Here is a 24925-nt window from a genome sequence, read left to right as displayed (position 1 = left end):
TTTTAGGAGGAAAGAGTAACCTGGAAGCACTTTCTCTTGCACTCGGCTGAACCATTTTCCCATCTATATGTGAAAGTTGCTCAGTCATGTCTGACTCTTTGCGACCCCATGTACTCTACAGTCCATGGAATTCTCCAGGCCAGAATACTGGAGTGGGTAGCCTTTCCCTTCTCCAGGGGATCTTCCCAACTCAGGGATCGAACCCAGGTCTCCCGACATTGCAGGTGGGTTCTTTACCAGCTGAGCCACAAGGGAAGCCCAAGAATACTGGAGTGGATAGCCTATCCCTTCTCCAGCAGATCTTCCCCACTCAGGAGTCGAACCAGGGTCTCCTGCATTGCAGGTGGATTCTTTACCAACTGAGCTATAAGGGAATGACCCACTACCTAAATACAACCTTGAAATGTGGTTAGGAATGGAACAAAACCCAAAGAATCAATTACATCCCCAATCAGGGATACTGGCAACTTGTTTAGCAGCTTGTGAGAATAAAGAGGAAGTTGCTAAAACAGAAGATGTAGTCAGTCTGTTGATCATGTGAGGGGACCATAAGATTTCTTATTGCTAGTCTCACAGAGGCTCCGTATCACTCAAACAGAGACAAGGGACCTCCATAAAGAGGTTGAAGGTGATAACAGGAGTCCACGTGTAAATCTGAACCCTGGAGATGCATTGTTGGGAGAAAACTAGAAGCAAGAACTTGCCCTGTTTCCAGCTTCTTCTGAGACCTGTTTGAAAGCTGGCCAGCAGGAGTCAAGTATTGTTGCTTTGCGGTCGACCAGAACACAGTCAATTAATGGAGCAAAAATGGTACCTGTGGGAGGGAGATCGGGGCTCTTTTGTGGGCCCTGGATTGTTGCTGCACACAGAGGACCCTGACAAAAGGAAACGAGCTGGATTCAGCTGCTTTTTTTGTTGTTTTTTTTTTTTTTTTTTTTAAGAGAATGCTTGATTTGAACAAGCAGCTCTATAGCTTCCCTTAAATCCTGCTGCTTATTTTGTGCAGTTGGTTTCCAAGGATCTGTGGTAAAAATTTGATCCCAATAAGGGAAGTGATGTCATGTGAGCTGAAAAAGGCTTATATTAAGACATCATTTTAAGACTGAAAAAGAAATGGAGGCAGGAAGAAGGAGAGGATGTGGCTTAGTGGCAAGAAGAGAAGAGGATGTGTTAGGGGAGGGCCATGTGACATGTGAGATCCCAAGAGACAGGAGATCTGCTTGGGGAGGGAAGGGAAGGCTGTTTGTGGAGAGAGCAGGGCGGGGAAACCACTGTGGGGAAGGGGGCAAATTATAGCTCTAGGCAGGGGACTGCTGCAGCCTACGAAACCTGAGCTGAGAGCCACGGAGACGCTGGTTTCATTGTTGGTTTTCATAGCTGGTGCACGGCTGTGCCCATCTAAGGATGCTGTGAGTAACATCCTATTTCTGACAAGTTCCCCCCACCCTCCAGCCCCTCTAGGTTGTCACTAAGCAGCGGGCCGGGTTCCCTGTATAGCAGCTTCCCACTAGCTGTCTGTTTTACACACGCGAGTGCATGTATTTCAGGGCTACTCGGTCAATTCCTCCTACCCTCTCCTTCCCCAGTTGTGTCCACAAGCCCATTCTCTGTGTCTGCATGCATCTCTATTCCTGCCCTGCAGACTGAGTCATCAACAGCACTTGTGTAGATTCCATGTATGTGCGTAACACAGGGCCAAGGCCCTGACGGTGTATAAAGTCCTCTAGGCGATTTTACTGTGCAGCAGGATAGCGGAAGCACCCACTCTGCCTTGTAAAACCCCCGACAGTATTTCTCTGCCTCTTCAGCTCTAATGACAATCTGCAGATTAGTCACCTGCTGCTACATCTGCCTCCCCAAATAGTGGCTTTCTATTTTAAGGTGCTTGGGAATTTCAAGGGTATCTTGTAAAAGAATTTTTAAAAGACAGATTTTGACTTTATGAATCTGGAGTGGGACACCCAATGTCAACATTCTGGGAGGTTCCCCCTTCTGAACACACAGAGGAGCAAGGGCTTACCCTCCACCTACCCATGGCCTTGTTCTTGGTTCAATTTTGGTGTCGTTTATCAGAGTCCAGGTTGTAAGCTCAGACCACACTGGCTTCTGTTTTGTATTTGCTATTGAGTCTGGACACATTTATTAACCTTATTACTTATTCTTCACTTCTGACAAGAGAAATCAACGCTAGGGCAGTGGTCCCCAACACTTTAGGCACCAGGGACCCGTTTTGTGGAGAACAGTTTTTCCACAGACTTGACGAGGGGATTGTTTTGGAATGATTCAAACTCGTCACATTTGCTCTGCACTCTATTATTATTACATCAGCTCCACCTCAGCTCTCCAGCATTAGATCCCAGAGGCTGGGGAGCCCTGCACTAGGGAATGCCTTAGCGATCCAGGGGTTAGGACTCTGCACTCTTACTGACAAGGACCAAGGTTCAACCCCTGGTCTGGGAACTAAGATGCCACAAGCCATGTTACATGGCCAGAAAGAAAAAAAGAGAGAGAGAGAGAAAGAAACAGTAAAGCAAGCCAGCAGCTAGCTTTTTTCTGATTTCTGTGGTATAAATATATCCACTATGGCCAATTTCAAGCTAGCAATATGACATCACTGAACAAGGAGTTAGGAAGAAATGTGCATGTCTATGAACAGTGTTTCCACCACAGAGATACCATCAGTGAAAGTAACCTCAAGAGAAAAGATAAGAGTGAATAGGTGAGCGATAAATAGGAATGATGAGTCTGATTATTTATTACCTCTTAGGAATAAAATTTATTTGATTATATACTTTCATTTTTTTTAATAATATGTACGGTTAGCCTCCGGATTACAAACTGTGTGAACATTCAATAATAGGCCCTTGTTAGTTGAGGGCTGGCTCCAGCGCATTGCTGACTTGTGAAATAGAGGCAGTCACTGCCCTCATGAAGCGTATAGTCCAGAAGTGAATGGGCGTGGTTCCTGTGAGGACATGAAGCCAAAGGAGTGATCAGTGGGGTAGGCAGAAATTTGACCCCCATAACCTTCACCGTCTGGTTGTTATGACAACGAATATGTTATGATACATGGTAATGGGACTTTGTAGATCTCACTGGTTTTATAAATTAGAAGACCAGGAATTCCCTGGTGGTCAAGTGGTTAGGACTTTTCACTTTTACTGTCAGGGGCTCAGGTTCAATCCCTGGTTGGGGGACTAAGATCCTGCAAGTCATGGCAAGGCCAGAAACATTTATAAAAAATTTTTAATTAGATGACCTTTAGACAGAGAGGTTATCCTTGGTTATCCAAGTGTGTGTAATGTAATCACATGAACCCTTAAAACAGAAGAGGGAGGCAGAAGCAGAAACCACAGAGGTTCAAAGCACAGAAAAGATCTGATGTGCTGTTGTTTGTTTGAGGAGGAAGGGAATCATGTCACAGGGAAATGGCAACCACTGTCTTCTAACCACCAAAAGCTGACTTCTGTCAATAACCAGTAAGTCTGAAAGAGGAACCTCCCTCAGCTGCCAGTGAGAACCCAGTCCTGGCAAATACTTTGATTTTAACCCAGTGAGACCTTAAGAAACACCATTCCAGACACACCATTCCAAGCCACACCATTCCAGACATGTGACCTAGAGAAACAGTGAGGCTTGTGTAAAACTGCTACATGTGTGATAATTTGTTACACATCAATACAAAAGTAATACAGTCAGTAAAGAAAGGATCAAAGTAATAGTTACTAAAGAAGAGCAGGGTGGGGAAGAATATGCCAACACTTTCAGGGATTTAGAGGTGTTTGGAATGTACAAGGGAACTTCCCTGGTGGCTCAGTCTGTAAAGAGTTTGCCTGCAGTGCAGGAGACTGGGGTTCCATCCCTGGGCCTGGAAGATCCCCTGGAGAAGGAAATGGAATGTGTGAGGAGAAGAGAGAAGAGACTGAAAGATGAGATGAGGTGAGTCTGATCGTGAAGAGCGTTTTAAGCCAGGAGACTATTTTCTAAGAGCAAAGGGAACCAGTGAACTGTTTAACAGAGCTCGCGTTTATGGAGCATGAGGAACACGGCACAGACTGGGAGCAGGCATTCAGGATCCCCGGCTTCGTCAGTCAGGGAATCCGGCAAGCAGGAAGAGTGGCTTGAGGGTGCTGAACCCCAGACGCTGACCAACATCTGCTTGCTTGTTCTTTCTCATCTCAGTCACTCACAGCACCAGCTACGTGCAGGGCACCACTCCAGGGGGCAGGGACACCCACTGCTCCAAGCTCCCAGACCTCAGCAGGGCCTTTGTTATTGCTCTTGCTTTTCCAGAAGTCATGTGGAGTAAGATAAATACAGTTTATGGATTCCCACAACTAGTTCTGCCACTTATTAAGCCCACAAGCCAGGGCAAGTCACTTAACCTTTCTGAGTTTCCCTTTCCTGATTTGTAAATAACTATTTTAGCTACTTCAGAAGGCTATTGCAGGAATCAAAGACAAAGTATATAAAAACTTTAAATGTCATGAAAGCCCTGTTCGGATGATCCACTTTCCTCTCTTTGTCTGTCTACCATCCATGTGCTCTAGTTCTTCTCATATTCTTTTTTTTTTTCTCTCTCTTTCCTTTCATTGTTTTCTTTATTAAATTAGTTCAACAAATATTTCTTGGGAGCCTGTGCTATTCATTCATCTAAATGTCTGTCCATGTTTGCTTTACACACACATATTCCCATCATGGAGCTTACTCTATGAACACTTAAGGATACAGAGCAAAGCTCATAATGTATTTTTAAGTGGAAAATAAAAGTGATTACAAAATATGTTTGATTGACAAGCAGGTATTTTGGTGAATATGTGTGTGCTGCATGAAAGGGAGCAAGAGAGAAAAAGTACAAATATATTCATAGAGCTAAAGGTTAGAAAATATACCTCAAAACATTAGTAGAATACCTCTAGATGCTTTCATTTGGCTTTGTTTTCCCATTTCCCTGTATTTTTCACATTTTCTGCAAGAAATACATTTTATAAATAGTAAAGCAGCCCAACATGTTTTAAGAAAAATACAAGACGTCAAATGCTAGGAATAAGTTATCCATAGGATATTATGGGAATGGATGTTTCTGAATTAAATGTTGACTGGGTAGAATCTCTATGCTTAGCTTTGAAGGATAAAAAGCTCTTTAGGAAAGACCTTAGTGAATGGCATTCGGGAGAAGGACCCGAGGTGTGCAGATGCTGGAGTGGTCAGCTCCTGTCACCTGAGGTGTGTCCTGGGTCACACTAGGAGATGGGAATTAGAAGCCATGCTATGAATCTTAGTTTTTATCCTCTAAGTACAGAGGCATTTAAGCAGAGGATTCATATAGTCAGACCTTCATTTCTATAGATTACAGTGGGTGGCAGTGTGGAATGCATAGTATAAAGAGGTTAGAAGCTGACAGGAAGCATGGAAATTTGTCAGGACGCTAGTGTCCAAGTAAAAGACAATGAAGGTCTGGACCAGAACAATGTAGTGAGAAAGGAGAGAAATATTTTAGGGATAGTTGAGAATTGTTTAAGGCTTATTTCCCATTCTGCCTGTGTTATACTATATTGTTAAATTAGCAACACTATAACTTATTTAAGAAAGTGTACTTAGGTGCCTATATAATATGCCTGCATAATTTTCCAACTGGAAGAAAAGTATCAAAGGGCATGGGAAAGCTAAGACCCAAAGACCTTGGAAGATTTCATAATTTGGCTTGGGTCTCACTTCTGCAAGCCCAGAAGAGACAGTCAGAGTTAGAAAATGCTTCCCTCCTGCCCGAAACTAAGCTGTGGGGAGATGGGAAACAGCAGAGGGCCTGAGAGACTCTGGAGGAGGACCCACCAACGTACATGGCAGACAAGACCAGATGAGCAGCTGTGGTGTCATGGGCAGTCAGAGAGCAGGCTGCGCAGTGCTGTGACTTGGAAAGAGACAGGAGGGATATGTGTGTGTGTGTGTGTGATGTTTGGCTTTTTCTGAGTCATGTTTAGTTTTTATAACAGCAGACTTTCCAACTGGCATAAAGACAGTCAGGAGTTAAGAGAGAAAGCAAAGCACCTAAGTATGTCATGCCAGCAGGGTGCCAACACGAGTTTGCTGGCAGTTAGAAGCAGCCTGGCTGTCTGTGCTAAGGAGGGACATGGGCACAGGGAGGAATAAATTCCTGAGCTCTTCTTTGGCCCATGTTTTTACTTTGTTGACTTAAAAAATAATCACAACCTAAAAACTGAGAGTTATGTTTTATTTGGTAGGAATTTTTAGGACTTCAAGGCCAACAGACAGCATCTCAAGTAATCCCGAGAGAATTGCTCCAAGGAAGGGCGGGCGGGAAGTAAGGGGTCAGGTTATGTAGAAGTGAAGTGAAGTCGCGTCTGACTCTTTGTGCCCCCATGGACTGTAGCCTAACAGGATTCTCCGTCCATGCGATTTTCCAGGCAAGAGTACTGGAGTGGGTTGCCATTTCTTCCTCCAGGGGATCTTCCCGACCCAGGTATCGAACCCAGGTCTCCCACATTGTAGGCAGACGCTTTACCTTCTGAGCCAGAAGTTTGTAACAAAGGACTGGTAGCCTGAACATCAAGAGATTGTTGTGAATTAAAGAAGCCTAGATATCTCAAGTTAAGGAGGTTAGCACCTTTTTATGTGTGAGAAGATGCAGGAGTCTGCTCCCTGAAATCATTGCTTTCATCATCTCAGCTGGGGTGAGTATCCAGTGATTTTTCACATCCTGAGTCCTTCAGGATGCCCCGCAGGGAGTGGCTGCAGCCTTGCAGCTGCCAGATCTGTGCAGGTATTCTTCTCCTTCCTGAGCGCCCTGGAGGGCTGGAATCCCTGATGATTGTGACCTCCTTGCTTATTGATCTGATAACAAATACTTCATTTCTCAATCTCATCCATGTTCTGCTTTATGTTTGCACCAAGTGAGTAAATGCTTTCCTAATGAAATTTTGAGGCTTTTTCTTAAACCCCTCTTTCTAATCACATTCATGGGAGGTGTCTAAAATCCTCCAAGTAAGGCACAAATCTTCTTTCATGAAAAAGTGAATATTGATATTGAAATCCAAGATAAGTTTTAGATGCTCTCAGCCCTCTGGCTGGATGTAGGCAGGCACAAGAGAAGCCTTAATACAAGGAGTCAGGAACACAAGAAGGCTTTATCGTAGAGCGCAAAGAGTTGGGTTTGGAATGTCTGGAGCCCTGATGTCAGCCCGGAGAGGGTCACAGCATCTTTCTCTGAAGGTCTCTCTGAGCTCAGCTGCTTGGGGAAGTCAAGCCTCTGGTCATATCAGAAGGGGCTGAACAACCTCAGGTAATCCCTAACGGTCTTTTCATTTGTATATTTAGATTCCGTGGACCAGGAGGACTTAAAATAACAATCATTTGCAGCTTTGCAGAAAATAAGAGAAACTTGTGAGAGTGAGCTTTCTACAACAGGATAACAGAGGATTTAAACTGAACCAGCACAGAAAGACAGAGGTAGAACTCAGAGGAATACTTTTTTCTAGTGAGGTCTGTTCTGACTTTCAAAGGGATGTGCCCCCTCTAGCCCTATATTAAAGTATACTTGGTGTTTGGGAGGGTGCTGTCTTTGTGTGTTGATTTCTTTTAATGAAGGTGAAAATTCTTTCCTTGGCAGTAAAGGCCCAGAGCAGAGGAAATATAGTGAGGTGGCAGTGGGCGGTGGGGGTGGCGTGGCAGCTGTCCTCAGATTGGATACCAGGAAACAACCTCTCATGTGACCTCCAAGAACCTGAAGGCTTGAGGAATCACTTTTCTGAGAAGTCTTGTCTAGCAAACGCCTCACCCACAGCTTCTTCTAGCCAGTAAGTCCTAAAGCTCACGGGTTAGCAGGGCAAGAGCATCTACCTTGATCTCTGGTGCCCTGGAGTCCTGCCCTCCAAAATGGCTCAGAGAAGCCAGCAATTTCCTTTTCTGGCTTTCTTTTCCCTTTTCCTATTGCATTCTACTTCACAGGCAAAAGAATTATCTCCTGTTTCAATTCTGGTTAGGCCCACTGCTGCTGCTGCTGCTAAGTCGCTTCAGTCGTGTCTGACTCTGTGCGACCCCATAGATGGCAGCCCACCAGGCTCCGCAGTCCCTGGGATTCTCCAGGCAAGAACATTTCGCTTGCCTTTTCTTTTTTTAAAAAGTATTTGTTTGGACTGCACTTCTATGAGCTAGGTCTTGTTCTGGGAGGGGCTGAAATTGCCTGAGGGAGGCTGTGTGGGTGGAGTAAGAAAATCTGAGTGGGATTCCTACACTGATAAGCAGGTAAAAATTCTGTGTGTGTGTTACGTGTCTGTCTGTCTAACCCTTAGAAAAAGTTAATTATCATATTTCCAAGTACTCAGAGCAGAATGGATGATACCCTGAGCAATTTTAACGTTGCATTTTGATCCTCTATTTGAAATACCCCCAGAACAATGGCTCTAGGTCCAGTTTCTACATTGCCTCTGAAGGTCCCCTTTTGTGAAATGCTACGGGCTGGACAGACTTGAGATCCTCAGATTACTTCCACTCCCCCACCTCCCTGCATTATCATTTCCCTACCATATTATACAGTGAAAGAATGTCATCTAACTTTTTGAGAAAGACAGCTAGCTGGCAAAATATACCTCTTTCCTTCTCTGTGTTAGAGGCAGATTCTGAGACTTTTCTCTATGTCAAAATGGTACCTATATTTCAAAGCATAGACAACATACATTGTGAAGCCTCCTCTAATTCTTCCAAACCCAAAACTAAATGAAACAAACTATATGTATATATATGGCTTCCATGGTGGCTCAGTGGAAAATAATCTGCCTGTCAATTCAGGAGACAGGGCTCGATCCCTGGGTTGGGTTGGGAAAATCCCCTGGAGAAGGAAATGGCAACCCACTCCAGTATTCTTACCTGGGAAATCCCATGGACAGAAGAGCCTGGCAGGCTACAGTCCAAAGGGTGCAAAAGAATTGGACATGACTTAGCAACTAAATAAAAACAACTATATATATATAAGGTTTCCCTCTCTTAAACTTCCAAGTGTGTTTAAGGGTACACAGTTGTGTTTTGTTAATTTATGATGAGAATTTAGTCTATGTCAGGTGCTAGGTTAAGCGTTTTACATGTATTAACATTGCAGGTAAATGTGGCTTTTGACTCCATCTCATATCTGAACAAAGAGATCATGTGACTTGCCCATGACCCCTGGGAAACGGTAGAGTCATTTATTTCCTGTATTGGTAGAGATAGTACTCCATCTTTTGCTAAGATTTTATTATGTTTTACCTACCTTTTGCTTGCAAGAATAATTGACATTTGTAAGGGGACTAACATTTTACCATTCATCAGCTCATTAATGTCAAAAATACTTTTGTGGTGTTGTTATTACTATTTTCCCCACATTTCACAGGAGGTATGTGGCACAAATAGTATTCGGCCACTGAACTCCCTTCCCTGGCCTCCTGCAAGGTCAGCTTGGTGTTTTCATTGCCTTTGTAGGGCTAGAACTTTGCCTTCACCACAGCTACCAAAAGATCTAAATTATGGTACCAGGGCAGGGGCATGGCCCATGGCCCATACTGGCCCAGGCTTAATCTAAGAGCTACACAAAGGAGAGAGTGCTCAGATCTTTCTCAAGTTGTCCAGGTGGTCATCTATCTGCAAGTTTTGCATCCACAGATTTGGAGAGCTGTCTTCATGGTACTATGCTATTTTATATAAGGGCCTTAAGCATCCGTGAATTTTGTTATCAGTAGAGGTCCTGGAATCAGTCCCTCCCAGGGATAATGAAGGGTGAGCTCCAATAGAATGTAGAGTTTCCCTTTATATTGGAGAATTATAGGTTATAAGGGGCCAGGTCAATATGACCAGTGGCTTTATAAGACCAGATCAATATACCCAGTGGCTTTTATCAGCTGGAATCTTCATATTGGTTTATAGAATGGGTCCTGCTCTTCTCTGAGAATAGAATGAAGATTCAGGTCCATTTGGCCAGCACATACTAAGAAAAACTAAATTGGGTTAAAGAGTCCCTTAACTGAATCCCTGCATAAAGGGCATGTTACAGTTCATTTATCCTTTTAATGAGAAAATAATGAGCATTTACTATACACCAAAATATATGTGCATATTAGAGCTTTAGAAGTACAACAATTGACCAAGAATTTTTCTACACCTTTGGGATTTTGTCAGTCTAAATAAAGAAGTAAACTGGAACAAGTTCCAATTACCAGAAATTGAGTTTATTTGGAAATAGTAGATGAATTGCAATTCAGAAAACATGTGCTAATTATGATTGGACTTTTCTGCAGAATATCTAGCCAGGAGACCTGAATCCACTTGCAATAAAGAAGATAAAGTTAAAAAAAAAACAAAAAAACACACAGAAAACGTGCTGTAGCAAGTTACAGGTGAGTCCATGAGGATCGGGGAAGGCTGAATTTATGGGGGAAAGTGGGAAGAAGGAGAAGTCCAGCTAGAGTCCAGACAGGAAGTTCACCAGTTTGAGGATGGGAGAGATTCGTAGCAAATATTCATTGGTCTGGAGGTAAGTCTTAGTTTTTAGTACAACAGGCATGTACAGAAATCAGTCTCACTTCTTAAATTCCATTCTTCTGAGGGCACATGTATAAGATTTTCCATTTCGTATTATCTGGTTTCATTTTGAATTGGAAGTCTTTCATGATTTCATAATCATATGAGAGAAACATGCAAAACGGCAGTTACTGTGTAATGTGATGCTCACTCACAATGCAGAAGCAGGGGTCTGTGCAGTCAGAAGAGGCTCATTTATACTGTAGGGAGTTGGATAAGGAAGAAGGTGATGATGGAGGGGAGGAATATGATGGAAGGAGTGAGATTCAGGGGAGATACCCCTGGTGAAAGGAAGAGTGTGTACAAAAGAAAGAAAGAGAGTAGAACACAGCCAGGCTGCAGAGGCAGTGGTGGGAGTTTGGCGTTCTTGAAATGCACTGGTATACAGCAGGTCTGTGCGACCCTAGGGGCTGCAGCCTGCCAGGCTCCTCCTTCCATGGGATTCTCCAGGCAAGAATACTGAAGTGGGTTGCCATGCCCTCCTCCAGGGGATCTTCCCAACCCAGGGATGGAACCTGCGTCTCTTACATCTCCTGCATTGGCAGGGGGCTTCTTTACCACTAGTGACACCTCTGGGATTCCATCCAGTTGCAGAGCTCCTGCTTGGGGGGCGTGCCTGGGTCTTTACTCTCCCTCTAAACAAGGCCTTATAAATGGACTTTTGTGAATGGACTGGTCTCCTGAGGCCACAGTGGCCCCTCTTGAGCACCTTTCTATCCTGCTTTTTCTCACCTCTTTCCTTCAGCTCAGAACTAAGAATGAGTTGAGATGCCCTGGTATTTTCACAGAAACTGTAGTCGAGGTCCTTGTTAGATTCCTGATAGTTCTCAAACATCTCAGGTTTTTTCTTTTCTTTTCTTCCACCTCAGCATAATTTGAAGAAGCGTATCAAGCTTATCAGGTCAAAGCTATGATTTTTCCAGTAGTCATGTACAGATGTCAGAATTGGACCATAAAGAAGGCTGAGCGCTAAAGAATCGATGCTTTTGAACTGTGGTGTTAGAAAAGACTCTTGAGAGTCCCTTGGACAGCAAGATCAAACCAGTCCATCCTAAAGGAAATCAACCCTGAATATTCATTGGAAGGACTGATGCTGAAGCTGAAGCTCCAGCACTTTGGCCACCTCATGTGAAGAGCTGACTCATTGGAAAAGACCCTGATGCTGGGAAAGATTGAGGGCAGGGGGAGAAAGGGGTGACAGAGGATGAGATGGTTGGATGGGACCATCGACTCAATGGATATGAGTTTGAGGAAACTCCAGGAGATAGTGAAGGACAGGGAAGCCTGGTGTGCTGTAGTCCATGGGGTCACCAAGAATTGGACATGATTGAACAACTAAACAACAACAAAAATCAAAGGTAAGACTAGAACTATGTCTTTTAGATTTCTTTTTATAATTTTCACTTAAAAATGATTTACTTTTTTTTTTGAATATGCAATTCATTCAGAAAGATCAGAATTCTAAGATGAAAGTAGGTAAGTACCAAGAATCCCTTCGACATTGTCATGTTCTTCATAAATCTCTCCAGTTTTGCTAGTGTAGGATCTCAACATCGTCGCTGAATTTTAACTGTCAATTTCCGAGCCAAGTACACTTAGCACAGGAGATGGATTTACTTGCTTGGGCCCTGTCTTAGCCTGTTCAGGCTGCCGTGACAAAATACTGTCCACTGGGTGGCTTATAAACAACAGAAATTCCTCCTAGCTCTGGATGCTCAGCAGCCTGAGCCCAAGGTGCCAGCAGGTCTGATGTCTGCTAAAGCCTGCCTCTTGGTTCACAGTTGTCTTCTCACTGTGTTTCTACCTGCGGCAGGGGGAAGGAGACTCTCTGGGGTCTCTTTTATAATGTTATGGATCCCATTCATGCAGGCTCCCCCCTGACGACCCAGTGATCTTCCAAAGGTGCCACATCCTAACACCATTACACTGGGAGCTAGAATTTAACATATGAACTTGGGGAGACATAAACATTCAGTCTCTAGCAGGCCACTTCCAAGTCATCTTCTAGGAACATTATTTTTTTTCTTCGGTAATGAATTTTATTCTTAAATTTTTATTTCTTTTCTATTATTTATTTGACTGCCTCAGGTCCTCGTTGCATCAGGCAGCATCTTTCATTGTGGTGTGTGGACTCTCTAGTTGTGGCACATGGGCTCAGTGGTTGCAACACACAGGCTTAGTTCCTCTGAGGTATGTGGGGCCTTACTTCCCCTACCTGGGATTGAACCCAAGTCTCCTGCATTGCAAGGCAGATTCTTCACCACTGAACCACTAAGGAAGTTCCCTAGGTGCACTATTAACATGTTGATAGGCCTTGTTAAACGCACAGTCCTAATACATTTTAACCACATGAGTTGCTTATTGCCTTTTTAATCTCCAGAACCTACAGGACCAGAGTTATTTGTTATATAAAAGTGATCCATATAAGGCACCAGTAATAGGACATACGTATGGAGGAAAAAAAGCATTACCATGGTGGAAGAGACAGTCTATTAATAAGAATGTTATGCTATTTTTCTAGGTTTTTTGACAGCTGTAGTATCTGTCATTACATTTGTCATTTTCCGCGTTTCTTTTGCCATTTTCTAAACACTTGGTTACACAATTTTAATTGTTATTATGTGCCCTGTTCTCTTAGGAACCCCACATTGGGAGAACTTCTGGTCCCATACAACTTTGAGCCTCTCCTGATAAATAGCCCAGCAGGTGTCTCAGCACTTTGAGTTACATGCGGTTTGCCCATCTGTCCAGCGTGAGTGACCCAAAGAGCAGAAGGACGGGCCTTGGTTCTCAGTGTATGGTCTTGGCAATTTCTTGGCCCTTGTCCAAGTCACCAGACACAATCTCCATCATTACCATTAACAACAGTGGGTTAAAATGCAGCCATTACAACTCATCTATGCCAGCGCCTGAGTTGATGAGTTGATGAGAGGAGGACAGAAAGGGGAAATCTAAAGGCAAGGTGCGGTGGGGGCGGGAGACAGCTTCTCCTTTTCTGCCCTTTCTCCAAAAACTTCCCTAGTTTTATTTCCCATTTGCTCAGCCATGTATTCTCACACTCTCCTTTACTTGAGAACTGACTGTTAGATATGCACAAGAGAAGAACATGAAGGCCTCCAGATAAAGTAGACATGGAATCAACACAGGGTCCCAGTCGTTTTCTTTGACGGGGCTTTACCAGGCTGGATGGAAGAAGAAAAGACCGCCAGGAAAGCGGGAGTTATAAATCAGCTCTGTGCTCTTCCGAGGATTTATATTCAACTGAAGACGTGTCCAATGCAGGACCTTATGGCTTTCTGCTTTCTTTTTGCTTACACGGAGAAATAACAGTTAATATAGTCAACTATCCCAAGGCAGAAGAGTATTATTAAAAAAAGAATACTTTGCAACATTATTGATTTCTCAAGTCACTGTCAGATATTTTAAGATTTGGATTTAATAAAGCATAATATGATTTCTTTTATGGGTTGTTTATGTTTTCCCAATCTTTATCACCCTTGTGTGTTTCTTAGTTGAAAATGAGAGTGTCTACTAAGTATCAGCTGAACAAATCCTGATCTAAGTTACAAAAACCTTTATGGCCACATTGTCATTTTCCTCCACTTACCTCTTTCTGTAAGCAGACTTGTGGGGCAGGGGTCGTCCCTGGAGAAAGAACCAGGCATGGCTTTCTTGACATAAGAGAAGCTGTTTTTGGCCTACGCCCTTCGTGGTCTCAGCCTGGCCATAATGCTTGATCTTGAACAGGTCTCAGTGATAAACGGTCTTAAGGGAACAAAAGAATGCATAAACAACAGATTGTTAATGGGCAAGAGAAATAACAAGAGCAAAAATATTAGATCTATCACAAAGACTCTCAGTTCTCTTTTGATGGCAAAGACTAGCCTAAAGCACGGTCTTGAGCCATTTTGCAGAATCGAAATGCCAACAACTAGATCAACTGGAATCGAAAGGAATGTTGACCTTTTCTGACCCTCTTGACTTCAATCAACTGAAGCTTGGACTCTGCCTACCATCCAGGCCCCTTCATGAATATGCATGTACCAATAGCTTAAACTTTCCCACTTTTGCTGTTCAGAGAAAACACTGCTCTGAGAAAGATCCCTAGTGTTCACCTCACTTGCAGTGAGTAACAAGACCTTCTGCAATTTGGCTTTTCTGTCTTTTGGCAATACCACCAAAAGGCAAACCCAGCATTCAGGTAACAATTCTACGTCATTGAGCCTTCTTTATATTTATTCGTATTTTTCTACATACACAGCATTTATTATATATACCCAGTATAATGTGATATAGTGTGTAAGAGGAAAGATTGGAGTAGCAAGGATTCCTAAGTTGGTTTGGGGAGTGGGTAAAGAAAACTTGGTCTTCCCTGATAGCACAGATGGTGAAGAATCTGCCTGAATTCAGGAGACCTGGGTTCAATCCCTGGGATGGGAAGATCCCCTGGAGAAGGGAATGGTAACCCACTTCAGTATTCTTGCCCGGAGAATTCCACGAACAGAGGAGCCTGATGGGCTACAGTCCATGGGGTTGCAAAGAGATGGACACGACTAAGCAACTAACACATACACACAAAGAAAACTTAGAGAGTCATCTGAGCTGGACAGTAATGCTCTTCAAAGAAGAACCATGTCTGTTCTCCACTCTCTACCTAGCACATGGGAGCTCCTCCGGTATGGCAAAAGGATGTGGAAATGGAAAAAAGAAATTGTTTTGGGTAGAAATAACAGACGTTGTTGTTACTATGTCTCTAAGTCATGTCTGATTCTTTTGCAACCCTGTGGACTATAGACTGAGAAGCTCTTCTGTCCATGGGGTTCTCCAGGCAAGAATACTGGAGTGGGTATCCATTTACTTCTTCAGGACATCTTTTTGACTCAGGGATTGAACCTGCCTTTCCTACACTGGCAGGAGGTTTCTTTACCACTGAAAGAAACCTCAGGGGAGCCCTGAAATTATTAACAGACATCTTCAAAGGAGGAGGAATGACAGAGATTAACATTTACTTTTTATTAAGGCCCTAAAATGTGCTAAAAATGCACAGATTAAAGGTAAATCTGAGGAGTGGTGATTAGTTGGTAAGTATGTCCACACCTGGCAGCTCTAGAGTTTTCAGTTATATTCAAAAAGAGGTCATTTACTTGGAAAGAAGCAGATAGCTGGCAACATAATTGGGCTGCAGCTGAAGCCCTCAAACCTCTAAACTCAATCTGCATGAGGAAGTAAATTCTCTTTGTTATTTAAACCAGTTTCTGTTATTTGCAACTGAAAGAAGCTGAGCTTTATGTCAGGTAAGATAAAGGTTAAAAGCAGAAAAAAGTGACAGGGTCTCCCTGTTCTGCTCTAATGTGGTCTAAAGAATGGTAGCATCACCTTGGAACTTGTTAGAAAAGCAAATTCTTGGGCCCCATCCCAGACCTACTAAATCCAAACCACTGCAGCCCAGATCGGCGCCTGATTTGCATTTCCAACAAGCCACAGGTGTTGCTGATGCCCTTGGAAGGCAGACCGCCTTTGAGCAGCTCCTCTGAAATACTCCCCTGGGTGGACGATGAGGCTAAGACTTCAGAGCTTGAGGGATGAATACTAAGTTTTTCTCCTTACCAGAGTTAAGCTCTAACTGTGAACTAATTCAAGCCTATTTCTTTCCAAAAGAGGAGGTGAAGCAACTGGGAAAATATTTCTTCTTTTCATCAGCACATCAGTGATAAAAAAAAAAGTGTATCCTGTTGTTGCTGACAGTGGGGTCTGGCTGCTCCCAGCTCTAAAATCAATAAAGGGGCAGACGCCTATCCAAAGGCGGTGTTCCTCCTCCCAACAAGCAGCGGGCAAGAGCTTTTAAATGGGATTTTAGGGTGTATAGGTGGAGGGAGGGGGCTACATGCAGATTCAGCACAGTCAGCTCTGATAGTGACTTGAAATTGCTCAAGCGGCAGTCTGACCAGCATCATCTTAGTTGTTTTTAGTACAGTTAATCTTCAAGTCCAGGGCTGGTTTGTTTCCATTTCTTTGAGGCCTGTTCTCAGAATTGTTGCAGCTTATATTATGGTCTGGTCATCATGTAGTTAATTTCTCCCACTTGGTGAGGGTTTCAGTATCTACAAAACAGCTCAGAAATATAGCTCAGAATATTATCTATGATCCTGGAAGGGGTACTGAAAGCCCTTGACTTTTCTTAATGACCAAACTGTTATTGTTTTTTTCTTGTTTGACTGCTTTTCTTGGCTTCTGCATGTTCTCACTTCTTGGATTAAACGTATTCTTTGGCTCATGTTTTTCTACAGACAAAAGGCAGACTGATGACATAGTGGGGGAAGAACCACAGGGTCTGGCTCCATTTCACTGTAGGTTCCTTGGCTATTTGCAGGCATAGGTCTCTAAAGATTTTAAATGAGGAGAACAGTTAGCGGGCAGATTCTGCAGGGTTCACAGAGAGAGGAATCAGCGCAGCTTGTAGTATCCGCAGCGCGTGACTGTTGAGCCCTGCCGCTGGATGAAGCCCTTACAACTGCCTCGTGCTCTTGTGTGCCTTCACACGAGCGCATAAGTGTGTCATTCCCAACAGAGGAGACAGATTGGCCTAGCTTTGGGGCCCCCCGGTCACCATGTGTTCAGGAGAGAAGGGAACTCATGAACAGCAGATTCACTAAAAATCACAGAAACAGAGCAGGTGAGATACTGTTCTTCCAAAGGAAGAGTTGCCAAACTACAGAAACACAGATGTCCATGATACTGTTTCTAATACAGAAAAGTAAAAAAAAAAAAGAAGTATGTGTGGAATTAAAGATTCTATCAGAAAGCCAAAAGCTGAGTTAGAGCGTAGTTTAAAAAATGCCACCTGCCACATCAGTAAACAGGATGTGCAGGCCATCAAGACACCAGTCACTGCGGCCAGCCCCCCACTGTGCAGCCCAGGGGACTGGGGAGGAAGGAGCCAGGATACTGGCCCCAGGAAGCTAGGGTACGAATCAAAGAAATGATTTCAAAGAGCCCAGACTCTTGCATCTTCCTGTATATAGAAAAGTACTAAGTTCATTAATTTGAGATGTCTGGTTTTCTTTAATTAGCAGCAATCTTTGATGTTCAACTATGCGACTTTTTGTTTGTTTGAACTCTTGTATATCCTGGTTCCTCCCTCACCTCCTTGGAGCAGCCCCTCGAAGTCTGTCTTCTGGGCTTCCGTCCTCAGTGAGTCCATTGAGTAAAACATAATTAGGCTGTGAATTTTTTTTTTTTTTCAGTTGATGTAAGAACAAAATTTGAGAAGCTATAATACTGATCTGCTGCTGCTGCTAAGTCACTTCAGTCGTGTCTGATTCTGTGTGACCCCATAGACGGCAGCCCACCAGGCTCCCCCGTCCCTGGGATTCTCCAGGCAAGAACACTGGAGTGGGTTGCCATTTCCTTCTCCAATGCATGAAAGTGAAAAGTGAAAGTGAAGTCGCTCTGTTGTGTCCGACTCTGATCTAATGGGATATATATACTTAATAATAAAAATTTTTAAAGAGCATATGATAGTTCTTGTGTGTTCATGGCAAGTGTGAGGCTTGTTTTATATAGCAGAGTTTCCCAGTATCAGTGCAACTTGTATTTATTCTCTGTGCTTGTCAAGTATTTAGCAGCATCCTGGCCTCCACGTATCAGGTGGTAGTAGCACTCCCGGCTCTGTTCATAACAATTACAAATGTCTCCAGATATCGCCGATGTACCCTGGGTCCAGATTGCACTTGGTGTTGTACCACTGACTTAGAGATTTCAGATCTTTTGGAAAAGACATGATCCAGTAAGTATGATTTTCAAGCACTGTTGGGAACAGGAAAGCTTGACATTGATCACAGGAGGCATGGAAAAGTTGGCATGGCTGTTGGTAACTTTCTACTGATTCATTTAGATGCAGATGAATGTAAATATCCTCATAATTTAGGAGATGTGTTGTTTTTCCAAAGCATGTATCCTATAAGGGAAGAATAACTTGATCAACATGGCTAGCCATTTTCCACTCTTGCTGACTCATCTCAGGATTAAAGACATTTGAAAACAGGATTCTTTCTGAAATGTTGGGTAGGAAGTCAAAGGAAGGAAAGGGGCTATGGATGCTAAGTGGTATTTTCAACATATTTTTCTATCCATAAGATTTTAGAAGAGAAAAACTGTCTTGAACTCAAACATTTGGCTACACAGATGGTATTGGCAATCATTGGAATTTCTGGACAATAGCTTAAGATGTTGGAATAATGGGCTCTTGGATAATGTAGCCTGTCTCAGTAAAGGAGGAACTTTTTTTTTTTTTGGTCTGGAATAGTACTTCTCAAGGGTTCAATTCAGTTCAGTCGCTCAGTTGTGTCCGACTCTTTGTGACCCCAAGAACTGCAGCATGCCAGGCCTCCCTGTCCATCACCAACTCCTGGAGTTCACTCAAACTCTTGTCCATCGAGTTGGTGATGCCATCCAGCCATCTCATCCTCTGTCGTCCCCTTCTCCTCCTGCCCCCAATCCCTCCCAGCATCAGAGTCTTTTCCAATGAGTCAACTCTTTGCATGAGGAGACCAAAGTATTGGAGTTTCAACTTTAGCATCAGTCCTTCCAAAGAACACCCAGGACTGATCTCCTTTAGGATGGACTGGTTGGATCTCCTTGCAGTCCAAGGGACTGTCAAGAGTCTTCTCCAACACCACAGTTCAAAAGCATCAATTCTTTGGCACTCAGCTTTCTTTACAGTCCAGCTCTCACATCCATACATGACAGCTGGAAAAACCATAGCCTTGACTAGACGGACCTCTCAAAATTATGTCAAAATTGTGTCAAAATTATTGCCTAGAATACCAATTCATGGGCCCTACTATAAATCTATGGATTCCATTGTGAAAGGGGGGGGTTGGATATCATTGAATCTGCAACTCTAAATTCATCCTACAGGTGCCTGTTATGTGCTGTGGGCTTTGAGAATTCATGGCCTATTAGATAGTTTATCTGTCAATTAAATAGCGTCAAACCAGGGAGTCAGTGAGTGAAAATACATTGAGATAAAGTGAAGAAAGGAAAAAATATCAAGTATCTCTCAATTCTTAAAAAAAAAGTGGTAAACAAGATAAGACCATGTATATGTGTATATTAAATTATGAAATTAAGATTATTACCGCAGATAATACTAATCTTATAAGGATTATTGAGACTCGCTGAGTTAAAGCTCAAGATTGGAATATGGTGATTTAAGTGTCTTATTTTTTTTAAATACTTCTTTTAACCTGGGATTTGGAGCTCTGTGTATCAAGAGTGTATACAATGTGGAAATCCGCACATTAGACTTTAGAGTATATTTGCATGATGATGGAAGGAGACAAACAATGGTGGTGTCGCAGTGGCTGCCCACTAGAAGCATGAGGAGCCAGCTACAGAAAAGAACCACACACCCCAACCAAGAGAACACACGGAGCCTCACGCAACATCTGTCAAAACGCTCCTTTGGCTCAAAGAAGAGTTTCTGACAAATTCTTTACTGTCTTTTGGATAATTTCCTCTGGAGAAGAAGATAAAATGTCTCAGGGAACTGATATTTGGGGACTCACCATGAAGGGAAAGGAAAGATATTGGCTTTGGGGTAGAAGCTGTCGTGTTTGCTAGTTGATCTCGTAGCCGGAGAAAGAAAGACCGAGCACAGTCTGAAGTTTGCTTCAAGAAGCAAATTTCAAGAAGTTCAGAGAGAAAAACAGTCATGACACAGCATCTGAAACATCTGGAAGGGAAGTCTATTAGAAAGTTTGCAAAGTTTTAAAAAAGAAAAGCAGTTCGCTTTGTATACTTGCAAGTAGCCTCAATGAAGGACAACAGGACATGATTTAAAAAATCAGGGGCATTGTATACAGTGCTGAAGTGACCAGATTTTTTTCTTTTTTTGTTAAGGAGCATGTGTGTGGCAGAATAATTTATCAAACTATTAATTTGTTCACTTACTTTTCCACTTCCAATTTCATAAAAAAGATCAGGATAATTCATTTCCTCATGAATTTTTCTAAATTGGGAGACAGAAAACAATTTTTCTAAATTGGTCTCATGTTCCATGGTCTCATGTCCAACTAATTACAACCTTCTAGGAAGTTCCCCTGACCACAGAGAGAATAGTAAAGAATATCTATATATCTAAATATGACATATGCTTCATGTCTTAAAGTTATCCAAAAATCCCTAACATTTTATCATATAATACTTTTTTTTGTTTGTTTGTTTTTAATTAATTTTTTTTTATTGAAGGATAATTGCTTTTCAGAATTTTGTTGCTTTCTGTCAAACCTCAACATGAATCAACCATGGGTATACATATATTCCATCCCTTTTGAACCTCCCTCCCATGTCCCTCGGAGAAGGCAATGGCACCCCACTCCAGTACTCTTGCCTGGAAAATCCCATGGACGGAGGAGCCTGGTAGGCTGCAGTTCATGGGGTCGCTAGGAGTCGGACACGACTGAGCGACTTCACTTTCACTTTTCACTTTCATGCATTGGAGAAGGAGATGGCAACCCACTCCAGTGTTCTTGCCTGGAGAGTCCCAGGGATGGGGGAGCCTGGTGGGCTGCCGTCTCTGGGGTCACACAGAGTCAGACACTGAAGCGACTTAGCAGCCCATGTCCCTCCCTACCCTAGCCCTCTAGGTTTGTACAGAGCCCCTGTTTGAGTTTCCTGAGCCATACAGAAAATTCTCCTTGGCTGTCCATTTTACATATGGTAATGTAGATTTCCATGTTACTCTTTCCATGAATCTCACCCTCTTCTCCCCTCTCCCCAGTGTAATAATTTTTTCTTTTGCCTCAAGAAGATTTGGGATATAATCATAAATTTTAAAAAATGGAATGAAAGAAAAAAAGCAATATGTCTTTTCTTTATCCTGCCCATCTATCTTGGGCAAAATAATCCAGACTTTTTTCATGTTTTAGACCTTTGTTAATATGTGCTGATAATAATTCTTCATTTACATCTAAATTATAATCATGAAGTAATTCACATAGACCACTCTAAAGAAAATGCTATGGGCTTCTTATTTCTAATCATTTTCTAATGAAAATGATTTCATTTCTCAGTAGAATATTAGTAATGATGACAAAGATAATAGTAACAATGATAATAACAAATTCTTATGGAATGGTCTAGTCAGAGCTATGGTTTTTCCAGTAGTGTGTATGGATGTGAGAGTTGGACTATAAGGAAAGCTGAGCACTGAAGAATTGATGCTTTTGAACTGTGGTGTTGGAGAAGACTCTTGAGAGTCCCTTTGACTGCAAGGAGATCCAACATGTCCATCCTAAAGGAAATCAGTCCAGAATATTCATTGGAAGGACTGATGCTGAAGCTGAAACTCCAATACTTTGGCCACCTGATGCGAAGAACTGACTCATTTGAAAAGGCCCTGATCTTGGGAAAGATTGAGAGCAGGAGGAGAAGGGGACGATAGAGGATGAGATGGTTGGATGGCATCACTGACTCGATGGACATGAGTTTGAGTAAACTCCGGGAATTGGTGACGGACAGGGAGGCCTGGCGTGCTGCAGTCCATGGGGTTGCAAAGAATTGGACACGACTGAACGACTGAACTGAATGGAATGGTCACTGTGTGTCAGACACTATTTTAAGCAATTTGTGTATATAAATTCATTTAATCCTCACAAAAATCCTCTGAATTAGGCACTACTCAACTCCCAAATGAACAAACTATGGTTGCCAGGTCAAATATTAATCTTGCACAGAAGTCGATGCTAAATGCATTTAGAAGAAATAAATTTGTATTTAAAAAGAACCATACTTCTAAGACACATTCAGAAATTCAAGTGACCAAATGACCAAAGCCATAGAGGGACTTTTAACAGGAACTCCAATACTATTTCATACCTCCCAATGTTTTTATATTGCAAAATACAAGTCTAAATTGATCCGTTCTTGCCACTTTTCATAGGCTATTGCCACATGACAACATTAATTACTGTAAAGCTATATCAAAAAACACTAACTTTGGTTACCTTGAAATACGGTACTTAGCCCTGACGATACTTCCTTGGGGCTGTTCCAGTGCAAACACAAATGCAGTTTTTGGATTTTTGTTTGTTTTTGATTGTGCCGTGCAGCATGTGAGATCTTCTTTCCCAGACCGAGGATGGAACGTGTGCCTCCTGCAGTGAAAGCATGAAGTCTTAACCACTGGATCACCAGGTAAGTCCCTGGATTTTTTTTTTTTTTTTTTCTTTTTTTTCAGTTTGATCCACTGTTGCTTAAATTATGTAGATTAAAAAAAATTCTTTAGATGATGCTAATTTCAAAGACAGTACCCATGCCTGATGACTGAAACAGTCTTTTCTAATGTGGACTAATCATTTCTTGTTCGGTCACTAAGTCATGTCTGACTCTTTGTGACCCCACGGACTGTAACCCACCAGGCTCCTCCTATAGGATTTCCCAGGCAAGACTACTGGAGTGGGTTGCCATTTCTTTCTCCAAGGGGTCTTCCCAACCCAGGGATCAAACCCAAGTCTTCTGCATTGGCAGGTGGATTATTTACTACTGAGTTCCCTGGGAAGCCAGACTAATAATAAGAGCTACTAATCATTGAGTGACTACTCTGCAACATGCAACAGTGCCAGATATCTTACATACTTTGTCTCATTTCTTCCCTAAACCGCCTCACAAATTAGTCCTTATACTACTCCTTTCACAGATGAGGAAAATTAGGTGTGAGGAAGTTTTGTAACTGATCCAAATTTATATGTTTTCTGATTAAGCTAGGATTCAAAGACTCTGAAATTAGGGAGTCTCCCACACTACCAAGCCTCTCTGAAAAGAAAACAACTTGCATTTGGTTTTTAAATATTCCACTTTTGAATTTTGCTGAAAATGTTTTCTTCTGAGGAATATGGACTTTTATATATGTAAGAAAGGAATTTACAGAACTGTATTAGAGGTTGTTTGTGAGAATCTCCAAGGGAATTTGTTTCATTTGATGAAAATTTTCAACTTTGTCATAAAGCTTCCAAAGAGAAACTGGTTAATGAGGGGCATATTTTTCTATCTCACAGGATAGATGTTTAGATGTTTTATCAATTGATTTTTCTAATCAGATTGCCTAAGTTCATTTACTAGTTGTGTGACACTGGACAATTTCCTTACTTTCTCTGTCTCAGATTTCTCATCTGTTAACTGGGATCATTAACTGTACTGACTTCGTAGGTGTTTGTTAAAATAAAGTTAGGAAATACATGCGAAATCCATCGTAATGCCCTGGCGCACAGTAGACGGTCAAATAGACCTTTGCTAGCTGTTGTGTTTTTTGGCATGTAGGATCTTAGTTCCCAGACCAGAGATCAGACCCTTATCCCCTGCATTGGAAGGTGATTCTTGACCCCTGGACCACCAGGGAAGTCCTACTCGCTGTTACTTTAACATAAAGTTTCATAATAGAGTCTACATAAATACAGAAATTGTGAACATCGAATAAAGTTGGGACTTTGATAGCTATCGTCACCCATCTGATTCTTCTGTCCTGTGGCAGATGGCATTGGCTGCCCATGCCCATCTAGCAACTGTTTTCCTCTCCTTTTTGCTTTGAAAGCAGTGTCTGCCTCTCATGATAGATACTTGACATTGTGGACATCATGTTCAGACACCCATGCACGTAGAGTGTGGGCATATCACCATTCCTGATGAATGGGACCTGAAAATAAGTCTTCTTGGAGACCTAAAGCTAAGTTTTCCTCCTGGGAAAGAAAACTTTTTTTTTTTTCTTTTTCCTAAAAAAAAAAAAAAAAAAAAATTAGCACTCTAGGAGAAATTGTCCTTTTTTGTATGTGGCAGAATATAGTGCCTGGAACTGTAGCAGTTGTTTTGTGATTATGTGGAGGGATTGGCAAAAAGAATAAGGTTGAGGATGGCAGAGCTTCAACAACATGTATTAATTTCCTAGTTATGAGCTACTACAACTAAGGACCATAAACTGTGGGGCTTAAAACAACAGAAACTCAAATTCATTCTTCTATGTTTTGAGTTTCTGTTGTTTTAAGTCCCACAGTTTACCGTACTTATTTGTGGCAGCTCACATCTAGGAAATTAATACCCATTGTTGCAGCTCTGCCATCCTCAACCTTATGCTTTTCTCCAGTCCCTGCACGATGGTGTGTAAACTGGTGGGAAGTTGCTGAGTAGCACAGGGACCCAGTCTGGCACTCGTGAAGATCTAGAGGGGTGGAGTGAGGGCATGTGTATATAATTATGGCCAATTTGCGTTGTTGTACGGCAGAAACCAACACAACATTGTAAAAGTAAAAAATAAACATAAACCGATTGCCTCACAATTCTAGAGGTTAGTAGTCTGAAATCAAGG

General features: G+C 42.3%; 2 long non-coding RNA genes across 4 annotated transcripts; both read left to right on the top strand.

Annotated features, from left to right (window-relative positions):
- Positions 1-365: 365 nt before the first annotated feature.
- Positions 366-11589, top strand: LOC102399393. 3 transcript variants are annotated; one of them, XR_006551288.2, is made up of 4 exons: positions 366-1409; positions 7336-8262; positions 10284-10382; positions 11436-11589. It is a non-coding gene; the product is annotated as an uncharacterized LOC102399393 (long non-coding RNA). The 3 variants fall into 3 exon arrangements; XR_006551289.2 differs by having other exon boundaries at positions 366-6692; positions 7336-7814; XR_006551287.2 differs by having other exon boundaries at positions 366-6692.
- A 274-nt stretch (positions 11590-11863) lies between these two features.
- LOC112585138 lies at positions 11864-14029 on the top strand. The gene is made up of 2 exons (XR_003109544.3): positions 11864-11924; positions 13205-14029. It is a non-coding gene; the product is annotated as an uncharacterized LOC112585138 (long non-coding RNA).
- Positions 14030-24925: the final 10896 nt, after the last annotated feature.

This window comes from Bubalus bubalis, chromosome 5 (genome assembly GCF_019923935.1).
Source record: "Bubalus bubalis isolate 160015118507 breed Murrah chromosome 5, NDDB_SH_1, whole genome shotgun sequence".
Taxonomy (NCBI): Eukaryota; Metazoa; Chordata; class Mammalia; order Artiodactyla; family Bovidae; genus Bubalus; species Bubalus bubalis.
The sequence above is the reverse complement of the archived record's forward strand: the minus strand, read 5'-3'. Positions and strand labels throughout refer to the sequence as shown.